The 15,125-nt window shown below is 41.9% G+C and overlaps 1 pseudogene; it reads right to left on the bottom strand.

Annotated features, from left to right (window-relative positions):
• Window positions 1-5,372: 5,372 nt before the first annotated feature.
• LOC138811305 (large ribosomal subunit protein eL6-like) lies at window positions 5,373-5,901 on the bottom strand (annotated as a pseudogene).
• Between the last annotated feature and the right edge of the window lie 9,224 nt (window positions 5,902-15,125).

The raw sequence follows: 15,125 nt of genomic DNA, 5'->3' as shown, positions 1-15,125 counted from the left end.
TGTGACAGGGCCCTGGAGAGTGACAGTCCTATGGCTAATGGAATAGTCACTGCCTTTTGAGAAGCTCTGAGAGACTCTCATGTGCACGCTGGTCCTGCACTTCATTTGAGAGAAAATCTTCTCGGTGGAGGGACAGAGTGGATGTGACTTATTGATTCTTTGTCAGTAGAAAATCTGCGCTCCAGACTCCTGTCCATCCTGGCTTGCTATCTGTGGCTGGTACAGACTTTGCCAGGAGTCAGGGAGCAGGAAATAGCAGGCAGAACTAAACGTTGCCAGTATTTTATGTAACTGGAGAGCCCTCCCATTTCCTCACCCAGTGACCCAGAGAAAGTCATTGTGAGATGACTTTGGAAGCAAATTCAAACAAAACTATCATGGACATACAAAACCTAGTTCTTGGAAGGAGCAGAAAAGAATCCCAATATCTATTCCAACATGGGTTCTGGGATCAGAGAGAGGATTTTGTGGAAGTCTTTCCCAAAGGCAAACCCACCTAAGACTTCAAGAGACCTGTGGAGGTTGTTTTGTTGTTGTTGTTGTTTTCCTGTGTTGGTACTCAGTGCCAGAGTGCTGTCCCTCAGAGCTGGCATTTTACCACTTGAACCATAGTTCCACTTCTGGCTTTTGGCTGGTTAGTTGGAGATAAAAGCTTCAGAGACCTTCCCTAGATGGGCTTCAATCCTCTGTCTCAACCTCCCAAGTAGCTAGGATTATAAGAATGAACCACTGGTACCCAGCATCTGTGAGTTTCTGAAGTGAAGATCTCTGTACAGTTCTTTGAATGCCACCAGCCACACTATAGGCTGCCTCAGAGCCCACTCTTTCTAGGACGATATTCAAGGCCTTCAGAAGTAACCACAGCCTGCCACTCTTCCAAAATCCTTCTTCCTCTGTCATCCTCCCAATCAAATTACCATAAACACAGTTATTTTGGGTCCCCCAAAATTATTTTCATTTTATTTTATTTTTATTTTTTGTGTCTGTCCTGGGACTTGAACTCAGGGCCTAAGCATTGCCCTTTAGCTTTCTTATTCAAGGCTGGTGTTCTACCACTTCAGCCACAGCTCCACTTCTGGCTTTTTTCTGGTTAATAGGAAAGAAGAATCTCCTGCACTTTTCTGCCCAAGCCTACTTTGATCCTCAGATTTCAGCCTTCTGAATACTCAGCCTCCTGAGTAACTATAATTACAAGTGTGAGTCATTGGTGCCCTGCTATCCTGCTCTGTCCTATAACCAATGTGATGGATTTCTAGTTCTCCACTGGCAGGGGTGGTCAAACTTCAAGATTCAACCCAGTTCAGTTCTCTTCCAGTCCCCCAGCCATAGAAGACTCCTGTGCAGTCACCAGGCTGGGTTTGCTCCTCTGCTCCAACTCCAGCAGCCTCTGACTGAGAAGCTCCAAGCCCAGGCAGGTCTTAATAGTTGCTTTCTACTGGTTTTCCTGTCCCATGGTGCCTCCTCCTGAGCAGGTGTGTGTGTGTGTGTGTGTGTGTGTGTGTGTGTGTGTGTGTGAGAGAGAGAGAGAGAGAGAGAGAGAGAGAGAGAGAGAGAGAGAGAGAGAGAGAGAGAGAGAAAGAGAGAGAGAGAGAGAGACAGAGACAGAGACAGAGACAGAGACAGAGACAGAGAGACAGACAGACAGACAGACAGACAGACAGACAGACAGACAGACTGACTGACTGACTGACTGACTGACTGACAGACAGCAAGCAGAACATAAAGGAAAAGAGAAAAAGATAGAGGGGGGAGGCAGAGAGAGGGAGGGAGGGAAAAAAGAAAATAAAGGAAGGAGAGAAGAAGAAACCAGAGAGAGAGGGAGACAGAACTAGCTTGAACACACACTCTTGCGTAAGAGGCACTCAATGAATCTTGTTTAATCACATGAAATATTATTTCCCTGAGTTTTTAATGTATTTTTTGGTGCTAGTGTTAGGGCCTAGATGCTGTCCCTGAGCTCTTCAGCTCAAGGTGAGTGTTCTACTACTTAAGCCATAGCACCATTTCTGGTTTTCTGATGGTTAATTGGAGATAAGATTCTCACAGACTTTCCTGCCCTGTCTGGCCACAGACCATGATCCTCCTATCTTAGACTCCTGAATAGCTAGGATTACAGGTGTGAACCACCAGCGATCATCCTCTCAATTTTTAATGCATTCATTTATATTCACCAAGCTCTGAATTTTATTGTCTCTTGGCAACTCCTACCGTAGCTGTGTGGAGATACCTAATTTCTGCCTCTTACTCCCAGATGTGGGAAGGAACAACTAAGGGGCCATATAAATTGCCTAGAGCCTCAAAAGTAGTAAAGATCAGGACTAGAGTCTGAAATCAGGCCCATTTTATTCCTGTCACTCGAGCCTTGAGCCTGTACAACTTCAATCCATTTTACTTAGCTTTCTTGATCAGGCTGGTGCTCTACCACGTGTACCCTAACTCTATGTCCAACTTTCTGGTAGTTAATTGGAGATAAGAGTCTCATGGACTTCCCTGACCTGGGTGGGTGGCTTTGAACTGTCATCCTCAGATCTCAGCTTCCTGAGTAGCTAGGATGATAGGCATAAGTCAGGGGCACTTGGCTTTAATTTTTTAAAAAAGATTTTGTGGTTCAAAGGTAATGCTTCCTTCCTACCTGGGATTACAAGCATTCATCACCATACTTTCCTTGTTTATTGACACCGTCTCCCTAAGGTTTTTCACAGGCTGACCTCAAATCTGAATCCTCTCCATCTCCATATATTACTACGATTGCAATGGTCACCAACACATCTGGCACTCAAACTATGTCTTCATAGATAATGATTTACTACTCTTTTAAACTCTTTTCCTCTAATGGATCTGTAAAAGTTTCTCCGTGGCTATTTGGACATTTACCTCATTTGCACATGGGGTTGAGTTGGGACTAGCTGAGCTAAGTGAAAACTCCAAGTCCTCTGAAATTACTAAGCCAAGTCTCTTTTCCCAGAAGTGTAAAAAATCTCTAGGGAGCTCCTTCTCTCTTTCTTTTCAGCAGGAAATACATATGAAACTAGACCTTTAATTAGCCCTCACTATTAGCTGCTACATCCTGTAATAATTATCTTTGACGATGACATCTTGAATCCCTGGGGTTGCATAGATATTCTGGTCTATTAGTGGCTGTTCTGAAAGCTGGACATCAGTTTGATTCATATTAGGCCAATTACTTTTTACTAAAATTAAAATTTGTCAAGGGTGGCTGGATGATGAGTCTTGGCAGTTAGAAGATACCTCCCCTCCTTTTTTTTTATGAGCCATGCAGCACCCTTGGCAGAAACAAAATGGTTCTGTCTCAAGGTGAAGGTCTGGTTGTTAAAGAAGTTCATGGGAGAAAAGGAACAAATTGTCAGGAAGTTGTCTCATCTATAGCAGAGGTATCTCAATTAAAGCTGAAGTAGAAAACCAGTATCTTACCAGGGTCTGGTGGATGCCTGTAATCCTAGCTACTCAGCAGGCTGAGATCTGAGGTTCAAGGTTCAAAGTCACCCTGGGAAGGAAAGTCTATGAGACTCTTATCTCCAATGAACCAGCAAAAAGCTTAAAATGGAGCTGTGGCTCAAGTGGTAGAGCATTAGCCTTAAGTGAAAAAGCTAAGGAACAATGCCTAAACCCTGAGTTTAAAACTCAGTACTGCCCACTTCAAAAAAAAAAAAAAAGCTGCTTTTGCTGAAAAACACTAATTACTTGAGCCGATGAATTAACTAAAATCAAGAGGAAAGCTTGACATGGTTGTTATGTTTTGTATATGTCTTTATATTGAATGGTTCTTTCAACCATCTTTTTATAATCATTTTATGAATCACAATTCATAAAGCTCAGGACTGACTGATAAAGTGTTTATGACCAGAATCCAAAACTACCCTTAAGAAACAAATATTGAGCCTCCTGCCAGGCAACAATGACTCCTTAATATTACAGTAATTGACAAATACTTTGGAATTTCTTGGGAAACAATGATTAAAATTGCAATGGCTCACACCTGTAATCCTAGCTACTCAGGGGGCTAAAATCTGAGGATCAGAGTTAAAAGCCAGTCCAGACAGGAAAAGTCAATGGAGATTCTTATCTTCATTAACCATAAAAAGCCTGAAGTGGAGCCATGGCTCAAGTGGTAGAGTGGTAGCCTTGAACAAAACAGCTCAGACACAGCACCAAGCCCTAGTTCAAGCCCAAGTACTGGCAAAAATAAATAATAAATAAACAAAATTATTATCAATCAGAACATACTTTTCAAGGACTGTTTAATAATTCTGCATATCTCTGTATCCCTAGCCCCATTTTTGTCTATAAACCTAAGGCTCAGATATACCCTAAGGATGGCTGAAGATGGGCTGACGTGGGGTCTTCTCATGGCTCCCATACTTGAGCCTGGCACTGGTGGCTCATGCCTATCATCCTAGCTACTCAGAAGGCTGAGATCTGAGGACCATGGTTCAAAGCCAGCCAGGGCAGGAAAGCCGGTGAGACTCATCTCCAATTAACCACCAGAAAACCAGAAGTGGTGCTGTGGCTCAAGTGGTAGAGCACTCACCTTGAGCTGAAGAGCTGAGGGACAATGCCCAGGCCCAGAGTTTAAGCCCCACAACTGACAAATAAATAAATAATGTATTTTATTTCTGAAATTTTAGATCGAGACAACTCATACTTCAGCTATATTCTAAGGCTTCACAGCGCCACTTCTGGTTTTCAGGTGGTTTATTGGAAATAAGAGTCTCATGGACTTTTCCTGCCTGGGCTGGCTTTGAACTGTGATCCTCAGATCTCAGCCTCCTGACTAGTTAGGATTACAGGTATGAGCCACTGGCAGCTGGCAAAATGAACACTTATACATTTTGAAGCTATAAAACTAGTTGTGACAATGTCACCAACCCCTAAGGCAAGGTACTGGTGGCTCATGCCTGTCATCCTAGCTACTCAGGGGGCTGAGACCTGAGGATCACTGTTCAAAGCCAGCCTGAGTGGGCAAGAAAGTCCATGGAGATTCTTCTTGCCAAGCAAACAGCAAAAAGCTGGAAGTAGAGGTATAACTCACGTGGTACAGTGCTAGCCTTCAATGAAAAAACTAAGGGTGGCACACAAACCCCAAGTTCAAGCCCTAGTACTAGTACAAAAAATCCAACAAAACAAAAAATCCAACTGTCTTCTCCTTTAGCTTTTCTCCTCCTCTTCTTTCTTTCTTTCTTCTTCCTCTTCTTCTTCTTCTTCTTCTTCTTCTTCTTCTTCTTCTTCTTCTTCTTCTTCTTCTTCTTCTTCTTCTTCTTCTTCTTCTTCTTCTTCCTCCTCCTCCTCCTCCTCCTCCTCTTCTTTTTCTTCTTCTTCTATGTATGAATGATTTAATTATGCTCTCAGTAAGTTTAGAACACTATCTTCTGAGGATAAATTCCATTTGTTAGGGCAAAAAGAGATCTCAGGTAGCCGTGGAGCTGAGGAATCGCTTTGATTTGGGGTAGAATTTGTGAGTCCACAGCTTTCTGATCAACCTTGCGCTGCTCTGTAACCTTGTATTTCTCTTTCTGTGTCAAAGATCTCACCCTCCCGGTGTCTGGTCTTCCCCCGCTGTTTCTTCTTGAAGCAATTGTCGGTGAGATGTTTGGGGATTTTCACCTTGTTGATATCAATTTCTATGGAAGTGGCAATAACAAATTTCTGATGTGTTCTATGCAGAGGAGCACGATTGAGGGACAGAGGCCCAGTCATAAGTAGTAAGCCACTGCCCAGCTGCTTCAAGACAACTGCTCCCTTGCCTCTGTGGCTCCCAGTGAGGATGAGGATGGTCCCTGGAGTGATGCTGGCCTGCAGCCTTCGCACATGCTCACTGAAGGGCTTCTTGCCATGGCTCAGCAACTTCCAAGGCACACCCTCTGTGGGGTGGTATCTGTGCATTTCCCGAAGCTTAACCACCCAGGTTCCTCCGTTCTTGTCGCCACCAACTGGTTTTGTGACAGTTGCAAGAACCTTCTCCTTCTTTCTTTTCACCCTTGGACTTCCTCTTGTACATGGAATTTTCTGGATTACATTGCAGATTGGGAGTATCTGCCAACTCCTCGGACCAGTACCAGGTTTCGGCTACAGTGGGGCCTCCCTTTCTTGGGCTTTTTAGCCTTAAGGGTAGCCTTCAGCATCAGCCTTCTTGGCTTCAGGTTTCTTCTCCTTAGTGTCTGGCTTCACAGCCTTTTCACACTCTATCTTGCAAGACGGGAAAGAGCTCTTTTAGCTTTTCTGCTGAAGCTACTAGTACTCTTGGATTTGAACCACACTTCCACATCTGTGATTTTTTGCTGGTTAATTGGAAATAAGAATCTTACAGCCTTTCCTATCTGGGCTGGCTTCAAATCATGATCCTCAGATCTTAGCCTCCTAAGTACATAGGATTACAGGTGTAGCCACCGGCACCCAAGCAGGGATTCTTTTCTAATTCAACTGCAACTGGATCACCATTATGTTCAGACTTCTCCAAACACTCCCATTTTGAGTGAGCGGGCAAGACCATGCAATGGCTAGCTGGTAGAAATAAAGTCAATGGTGATCTATTTTCAAGACAATGCCTTTGATCTTGGATAGAAAAAATTATCAGTAGCATGGTCACATAGTGACTGGTGGACTTGACAAAGTTCATGTGTTGGAGAGACTGAAGGCAATCAGGATTCTTTAGAAAGGGAGAATTTAGGAAGGGGAAGAATCAACCATCATAGATTGAGAAAATGGGTACAAACTATGGAAGTACCAGAAAACACATATCCAGAAGAGCCTTCCCTTCCAGAACAAAAACAAAAGGCAGGTAGATGGAGACAGCCAAAAGCCCATTTCTAAAATTTAACTAATCTTCATGTAGTCAGCTTACTCAACAGAAAGTAATACAACTTGGGTGATATCTGGGAGAGAATATAAATCCCATAATACTCAGACCAAGAAAAATTGGGGGAGGGATACCACATGTTAGGGATAAAATGGTTTGTGTATTTGCCCATCAAATTTGCACATCAAATACTTGATCTTACATACCCACTATTAAAGTCTTGTATCTCAGTTCACTTCTTTTCTCAGAGTCTATCCCTTGAGCTTGGGTGAGCAAGTGTATTTCTCACATAACCAAGCCATACAGGATTCACCCCCATGCTCCCTTCTTGGATTGCTCTCTAGCTTTCCTCTTCTCAGTCGGCTCCACCCACACTGGCCTCAGGATCTTTGCATGTGCTGCTACTTCTGTCTGGAAGGTTCCTCTCCTTGATATTGATGACTAAACCCCTTTCCTTTCTTAAGACTTTGCCTATATGTCACCTTCCGTGTTGAGTAGAGACTCAGTAAGAGGAGCTTAAGTATCCTTCACTTCCTTTCCTTCTAGTTTCATAGACTGGGATTTTGTGTGGAATTTCATATAAACAAAGTATTCTACTGCCTTACCCTCCCCCCAAAATGTGAATCTGGTGGCTCATGCCTATAATCCTAGCTACCCAGGAAGCTGAGATCTGAGAATCATGGTTCAAAGCCAGGGTAGGAAAGTCTGTAAGACTCTCTTCTCCAATAAACTACTGAGAAAAGGCTAGAAGTGGAACTGTGGCTCAAGTATGTTAGAGCATTAGCCTTGAACAGAAGATGCTCAGGGACAGCACCCAGGCCCCAAGTTCAAGCCTCAGGACAAAAAAAAAGTGTGAAAGACCACCAGATTGAGAGGTGTAAGGTGGGTTTGGAGACTTGTGAAATAGAGATACTGTAATTTGAGTGACAAATGAAAAAGATGGATGAGGATGATTGTGGTTGTGGGTGGAAATAAATGAAGGGACCTGAGAGATACTTACAAAGATGAATTCATCAAGCTTGATTGGTTGGCTTAAAGCATGAGAAAGAATTGGAATACTCTCAGGTGTTGATCTGGGTATTAGATAGGAAGTGATCCTTTATGCAGAATGATCATGGTATCTTAGCTGGAAGATCCAGTTTTATTGAATTGGTCATGCTTGGGCATTGTTGAAGGTTCTGAGAAATGCCAAGAGTAGGACCATTAACTATAATAGCTACCTCATATTTAGGGCTAGATGCATGTCAGTGTTAGGGACTGAATATGAAGTACCCAGCTGGGGGTACGATTTTGGGAGGTGGTAGGAACTTTAGGACATGACATGTAACTGGAGAAAATTGTCCTTGAGGAGGGTGGGGAGCTTGTATCTTGTTTTCTTTCTGCTTCCTGGCCACCATTAGAACTTTGGTCTCCCAGGACCTCCTGTCACCATTGAAGGCAAGTTAGATGTTCCTGGATAGGTAGTTAGGGACAGAGAATGGCAGCTGAGACTGGCTCTAACAGAGTGGGTGGGGGTTACACAGCAAGAAATAACCACCTTGTTCTCATGGGCCTGAAGGTTCCAGGTCCATAAAGCACGCACCCTTCATGGTGTGGCCTAGCCGATATCCCTCTAGCCCATGTTGAATTAAAAGTGCTTTTCAAGTCAGTCATCAGTGGCTCACATCTGTCATCCTAGCTACTCAGGAGGCTGAGATCTGAGGTTTGCAGTTCATAGAAAGTCCATGAGACTCTTATCTCCAATTAGCCACCAAAAATCTGGAAGTGGAGCTGTGGAGCACTAAAGGATAAAGTACCAGCTGTGAGCAAAAAAGCTCAGAGACAGAACTTATGCCCTGAGTTCAAGGCCCTGTGTGCATGCCTGTGTGCACATTCACACACACACACACACACACACACACACACACACACACACACACACACACACACACACACACACACACACATACACACACACATTTTTTTAAATGTAGGCAAAATTACCCAAACTTGCATTTTTCAGAGAGTTTTATCTCTCTGGAAATAAGGTTAAACTACCTTTTGACATTGAATTAATTTTCATTAACATATAAACAGCTTTGCCAGGTCACCATTGAAATGACACTGCTAAGGATACCCTGTAATGTCCCTTCAAATTCTCATGCCACTTTCTCCAAAGACAGGCAGGTACAGCTGAGTACTGGTGGCTCACACCTATCATCCAGCTAATCAGGAGGCTGAGCTCTGAGGATTATGGTTCAAAGCCAGCCTAGGTAGGAAATTCTATGAGACTCTTCTCTCTAATCAACCACCAAAAATCCAGAAGTGGAGCTGTGACTCAAAAGGTAGAGGTCCAGCCTTGAGCATAAAAACCAAGGGAGAGCATAAGGCACAAAAATAATGAGGAAATCTATGAGACCCTTAGCTCTAATTAATAAGCAAAAAGCTGGCAGTGGAGGTGTGGCTCAAGTGGTAGAGCACTAGTCTTGAGTGAAAGGCCTAAGAAACAGTACACAGACCCTGACTTTAACTACCAGCACTGGCAAAACAAACAAAGAACAAAAACCTGTATCTTTCAAGGAGTTTTTATGAACCCATTTTACAGGTAAGTAACTATACAAGCCCCAGAGAGGACCATACAGCAAGAACAGAAACACATCAAGCAGGTTTTAAGCCCTGTGTTTATGGGCCCCTGTCTTCTACTCTCTCAGCATATCCCATAGGATGCTGGCAGATAGCTCAGGTTCATCATGATAGCTTCCTGCATCTCTCTCCCTCAGATGTCCAGGGAAATAATCAAGGTGCCATTACAAGTGGCCTCCCTTCCCTCTCCCCCCCCCCCCCCAGGAGATTCCTGTGCCTCAGATTTGGCTCTGAGACAGATTAACATCATGGCCACCATGAACCACAGTCATCCATCTCCTGCCTCAAGAATGCTCTGACAGACAACCTGAAAAAACCTTTTAATTATTTTCCAGCTTAGTCAATAGATCAAATATACAAATGAGGAGCCCTCTCCCTTCCTTTTATTCATGCCACTCTTAGACTCTTGCTGCTAAATTCCTGGCCCATATCCAAGGCTTTGTTTTGTTTGAGAAACAGAAATAATCACATGAATTTTCTGCTGTAAAAGGATAAAAAATAAGGCACTCCACTAAGCCATTTTTATCTCCTGGTGGACAGTCCTTTCATATTCTTCAGTGGGAAGGAAATTAATTGGAGACTTGAAAATACAATTTTGCATAGGTGATGATTACGAGCCATGGGGTTGTCTTACAGAGAGGGGAATGCTTCCCATTGCAGACTATAAAGATGAAATGTTTCATTTTTTTTTCATTTTGTATTGTCTCTAAGACATCATTTACCAATTACCAAGGCTTGGTAATGATGAACCAAGGCATGACTGGAAATTCTCTGAAACAAGCCCTCTGCTTGCTTACAGGGTACACAGGGGAGTTAGAGCCTATCATTTAGAGATCTTTATATGCATCATCTGTGACCACAAGGACTCCTGAAGGATGGAGAGGTACACAATATCACAGGTGAATAATTACCAGCTCTTCTTCTCTGAGAAAGGGGGTAGGGTGTCTGAAAGTGACAAAGGGCAGAAGTGTCTGGAAGAAAAAAGAGAAAGAAACATGACTAATTTCAGTTTGAAGAGCATTAGGTTATAACTGGTACTGGTGGCTCATGTCTGTCATCTAGCTACTCAGAAGGCTGAAATCTAGCCTACTTAAGAAAACCAGCCTAGATAAGAAAAGTCTAGGGGATGGGAAGGTGGATCAGTGGTAGAGTGCTTCCCTTGCATGCATGAGGCCCTGGGTTTGATTCCTCACACCATATAAGCAGAAAATCTGGGAGTGGTGCTGTGGCTCAAATGGTAGAGTGCTAGTCTTGAGCTGAAGAGCTGACGGACAGTGCCCAGGCCCAGAGTTCAGGCCCCACGACTGACCAAAAAAAAAGTCTATGAGACTCTTATCTCCCATTAACTAGCAAAAAGCCAGAAGTGGAAGTATGGCTTACTGGGTAGAGTGCCAACCCTGAAAAAAGCCAAGTGAGAGTGTGAGGCCCTGAGTTCAAGCTCCAGTCTGGGTACACACACACACACACACACACACACACACACACACACACACACACACACACACACACACACACAAATATAAGATTAAAATTGCATCTGAATTTTATCTATTCTCTGTCTCTGTGTTTCTGCCTCTATTTTTCTGTCTCTGTCTCTCCATGCCTCTGTCTCTTTATCTCTCTTTGTTTCTCTCTCCCTCCCTAGCTCTGTTTCTCTTGCTCATGTTTCCAGTCTTTTCTCTTCAGGACACTTCAATATTAATTGTGCTTCTAGGTTTACCAGGAAAGCCCACATAGACCTTGCTTAACATTGGAGAGTCTAGATTCACATGCAGTAAGTAGAGCACCACACAACTGAATATGTAATAAAGCACAAATGAACTCTCATGTATGACACACACACACACACACACACACAGGGAGGATTTCTGAACATTGAAGGGCAGAGGAAGAGAACAATTTGGGAACCTTTGGAGATACACACACACACACACACACACACACACACACACACACACACACACACACACAGAGTAGAGTAGCATGGATAATCTCCTACCTTGCCCCTTATAGCCCTTGCTGGAGATGTTCCTTCCTGGGAAGCAACTCTATTCATTAATCAATTGATGGATTGATTTTATCCTTAAGTAGTTGTACAAAGGGGTTTCAATTCAACATGTCAGTTTGTTAGAATAATGAATCTGGATCAATGTCACCCTTTTGTCATTCTCCTCCATCTTTCCCAAACTAACCTATCCCCTCAATTTTCCTAGTTGCATAGTCACATATATAGAGTGTTCTGACTACATTTGCCCACTCTCCATTCATCTGCCTTCCTCCCCTTGACTTTAATATCCCACGCCCAACAACACACATTCCACTTGTGTTGAGCTGAAGTTGCTCCCAGAAGCTCAGGTTCTCTTTCCATCTGTAGTCTCAAGAATCCTAAGATTGTTTCTCTTCTTTGAGATATAAAGACATTTTCCAGGACTCTGTCAATTTTTTTCACGTCCAAGTCTGAAACTCAAACTCAGTGCCTGCCACTTTCACCCATTGGCTAGTATTCTACCAACTGACCTATGCTTCCATCCCCAAAGATTGATTCTTTCTTTTTTTTATTATTGTTTTATTTTATTTTTAAAGGATTCTTCAGTCTTTTCTTTCCTAAGGTCCTGATTTCCTGACTGTAAAGGAATATAGGTGTATATCTGCTCCTTGTCTTTCTGGGCCTGGATTACTTCACTAATGAAATTTTCCAGATCCTTCCATTTTCCCGCAAATGACATAATTTCATTCTTCCTCATGATTGAATAAAATTCCATTGTGTGTATATATGTGATTTATAGGTATATTAAATACTATAGATATCATATATATTATATATCTACATATATAGATATCACAGGGTATCATATAGTATCTACTATAGTATATGATATATACTATATACATATATACTATATATACTATACTATATGATGCATACTATATAATATATAATATACTACATGATACTATAAGATACTATTGTACTATATACAATATAATTCATAATACTATACATATAGTATGTATATATGTATACTATAGCACAGTATTAGTATGATCTTATAGGATACTGTATAGTATCATAGCATACTGTAGTATCTATAGAGCTATATATAGATTATATATACATATGGTATCTATATAAACATAGATACTATAGATACATATAAATATCTGTATATAGATACTGTATATTTATAATATATAATATAATACAGATATATAATATAGTTACAGATACTACTTCCATTCATCTTTCCTTCCTTCTATCCTTCCTTTCTTCCTTCTTTATTTTCTTTCTTTTTGGTAAGGTTTTCTTTTTTTGGGTCTGGTCGTGGGGTCTGAACTCGGCCTGGGCGCTGTCCCTCAGCTCTTCAGCTCAAGGCTAGTGCTCTACCACTTGAGCCACATCGCCACTTCTGGCTTTTTTCTTTTTGTTTATGTGGTGCTGCGGAATCGAACCCAGGGTCTCAGGCATGCAAAGCAAGTGTTCTACCACTGCGCCACCTTCCCAGCCCCTCTTTTTGGTAAGTTTTTTAACTGTAATTTTTTTGCCTTTTCTTTTTTGGTACTGAGGATCAAGCCCACAGCATGGCTTTGCTAAGCACTTTATCACTAAGTTAAATCTCAACCTGATTCTTGTCATTTATTATGAAATGCTGGTCTCCATTTTAAATTAATTCTCACTTAAAGGCTTTTTCCTCTGGTGCCTGTAGCTTGATAATGTGTGCCACCCTTAGGTTTGTGTATTCACAGCCATACATTTATGTAATCATAAATGTGTGCTTATATATGCATGTATGCACATGTAAAGGTGTATGCATGCATGTGCATGTATTGAGGGGGTCATGATCATTTACCCTTTATACACAGACTTGGAGGCTATAGTTCTTTCCTTCCAGTAATATATACTATCAAGAACACTGATCAAGCCTGTAATCCTAGCTACTTAGGAGGTTGAGATTCAAGGATTGCAGTTCAAAGCCAGCCCAGGCAGAAAAATCTGTAAGAGTCTTATCTTCAATAACCACCAGAAAACCAGAAATGGAGCCATTGCTTAAAGAGGTAGAGTGCTAACCTTGAGCAGAAAAGCTTAGGGAGAGCACCCAGGCCCTGAGTTCAAGCTCCATAACCACCACCAACAACAACAAAGAGCTGCTGGATGCTATGTTAAACAGATTAATAAATGAAAAAAGATACTGTTCAACTAATGTCATTTCAAGGCCATCATCCACAGAATTCCATTTTGCACTATATATTCTGAAATGAGAAACAACTGTGCAAGGCTACACTCCTGTCCCACGAGTTACCTCTTACAATGATTGTGCTTTATGTGCACCTGTGGCAAAAACTTTGGTGGAGTGTTTCCATTATATCATCCATTTTCAAGTGACAGGTCCTCTATCAGATTTCACAGCAGGAGTTCCCAGCCCTGTCCTGAAAACTAAAGCAAAGAGAGACTCTTCTGGGTAAAACTGGGGAAAAACTCAACAACTTTAAACCTTGAACTGTTAACCTTACACTGAAACCCTGTGCTGACACTCCTTACCTCGTTACAGTCCCTGCCATCTTCTGAACACAGACCAGCTCAAAAGGTGAAATTCAGTAACCTACACCATAATAAAAGGAGTAAAGAAAAGGCAAAGTCACAAAATTCTACATATAGTGAAAAAGAATTCTTTTTTTTTTTAATATTATTTTATTTTATTTGAGAACATACTGTACAGAGGGGCTAAAATTACATGGGCAGGATAATGCATACATTTCTTACCAAGCATTGCAGCCTCCTCCTTTGTTTACCCTTCACCTCCCTTCCCAGCCTCCCCCCTCCCCCCACCCAATCATACCCCCCTCCCCCCCCCACCGACATTGTAAAGCTGGTTTTGACATGACATTTTGTACTTCTCATTGTTGCAACAGGTCCACCTGAATCCTTAAACGACTTGTTTGCCCCCATCTCCTCCACATGTTATACTGACATCAAATATAGTGAAAGCGGGGGTTACACTGTGGGGGAGGGACATACAAAGCAACAAAGAAATAATCTTATAAATGCGTTAGAAACATATGCATGAAAGAAATGAAAACATTAAAATACATATTTAAGGGTTCATTTTCCTAACATCACATTACCTGACCTTTTCTGCTTGACTCATACCTATACTAGATATTGCAAATAAGGGAAACCATGGGACCTATGCTTCTTTGGGCCTGGCTTACTTCACTTAATATAATTTTTTCCAAGCCTTTCCATTTCCTAACAAATGGGGAAATGTCATTCTTTCTGATGGAGGCATAGAATTCCATTGTGTATATATACCACATTTTCTTGATCCATTCATCTACTGAGGGGCATCTGGGTTGGTTCCATATCTTAGCTATGGTAAATAATGCTGCAATAAACATAGTTGTGCTGGTAGCTTTAGTGTGGTCTTGTTTGTAAACATTTGGGTAAATGCCCAAAAGTGGGATTGCTGGATCATAGGGGAGATCTATGTGAAGTCTTTTGAGGAACCTCCATACTGCTTTCCAAAGTGGTTGAACAAGTTTACATTCCCACCAACAATGAAGTAAGGTTCCTTTCTGTCCACATCCCCTCCAGCATCTGTTGTTGTTAGAGTTCTTGATTTTTGCTGCTCTAACTGGAGTGAGGTGATATCTCAATGTTGTTTTGATTTTCATTTCTTTTATGGCTAGGGAT

Source organism: Dipodomys merriami, unplaced genomic scaffold, assembly GCF_024711535.1.
Source record: "Dipodomys merriami isolate MVZ:Mamm:240054 unplaced genomic scaffold, mDipMer1.0.p SCAF_52, whole genome shotgun sequence".
Taxonomy (NCBI): Eukaryota; Metazoa; Chordata; class Mammalia; order Rodentia; family Heteromyidae; genus Dipodomys; species Dipodomys merriami.
The sequence above is the reverse complement of the archived record's forward strand: the minus strand, read 5'-3'. Positions and strand labels throughout refer to the sequence as shown.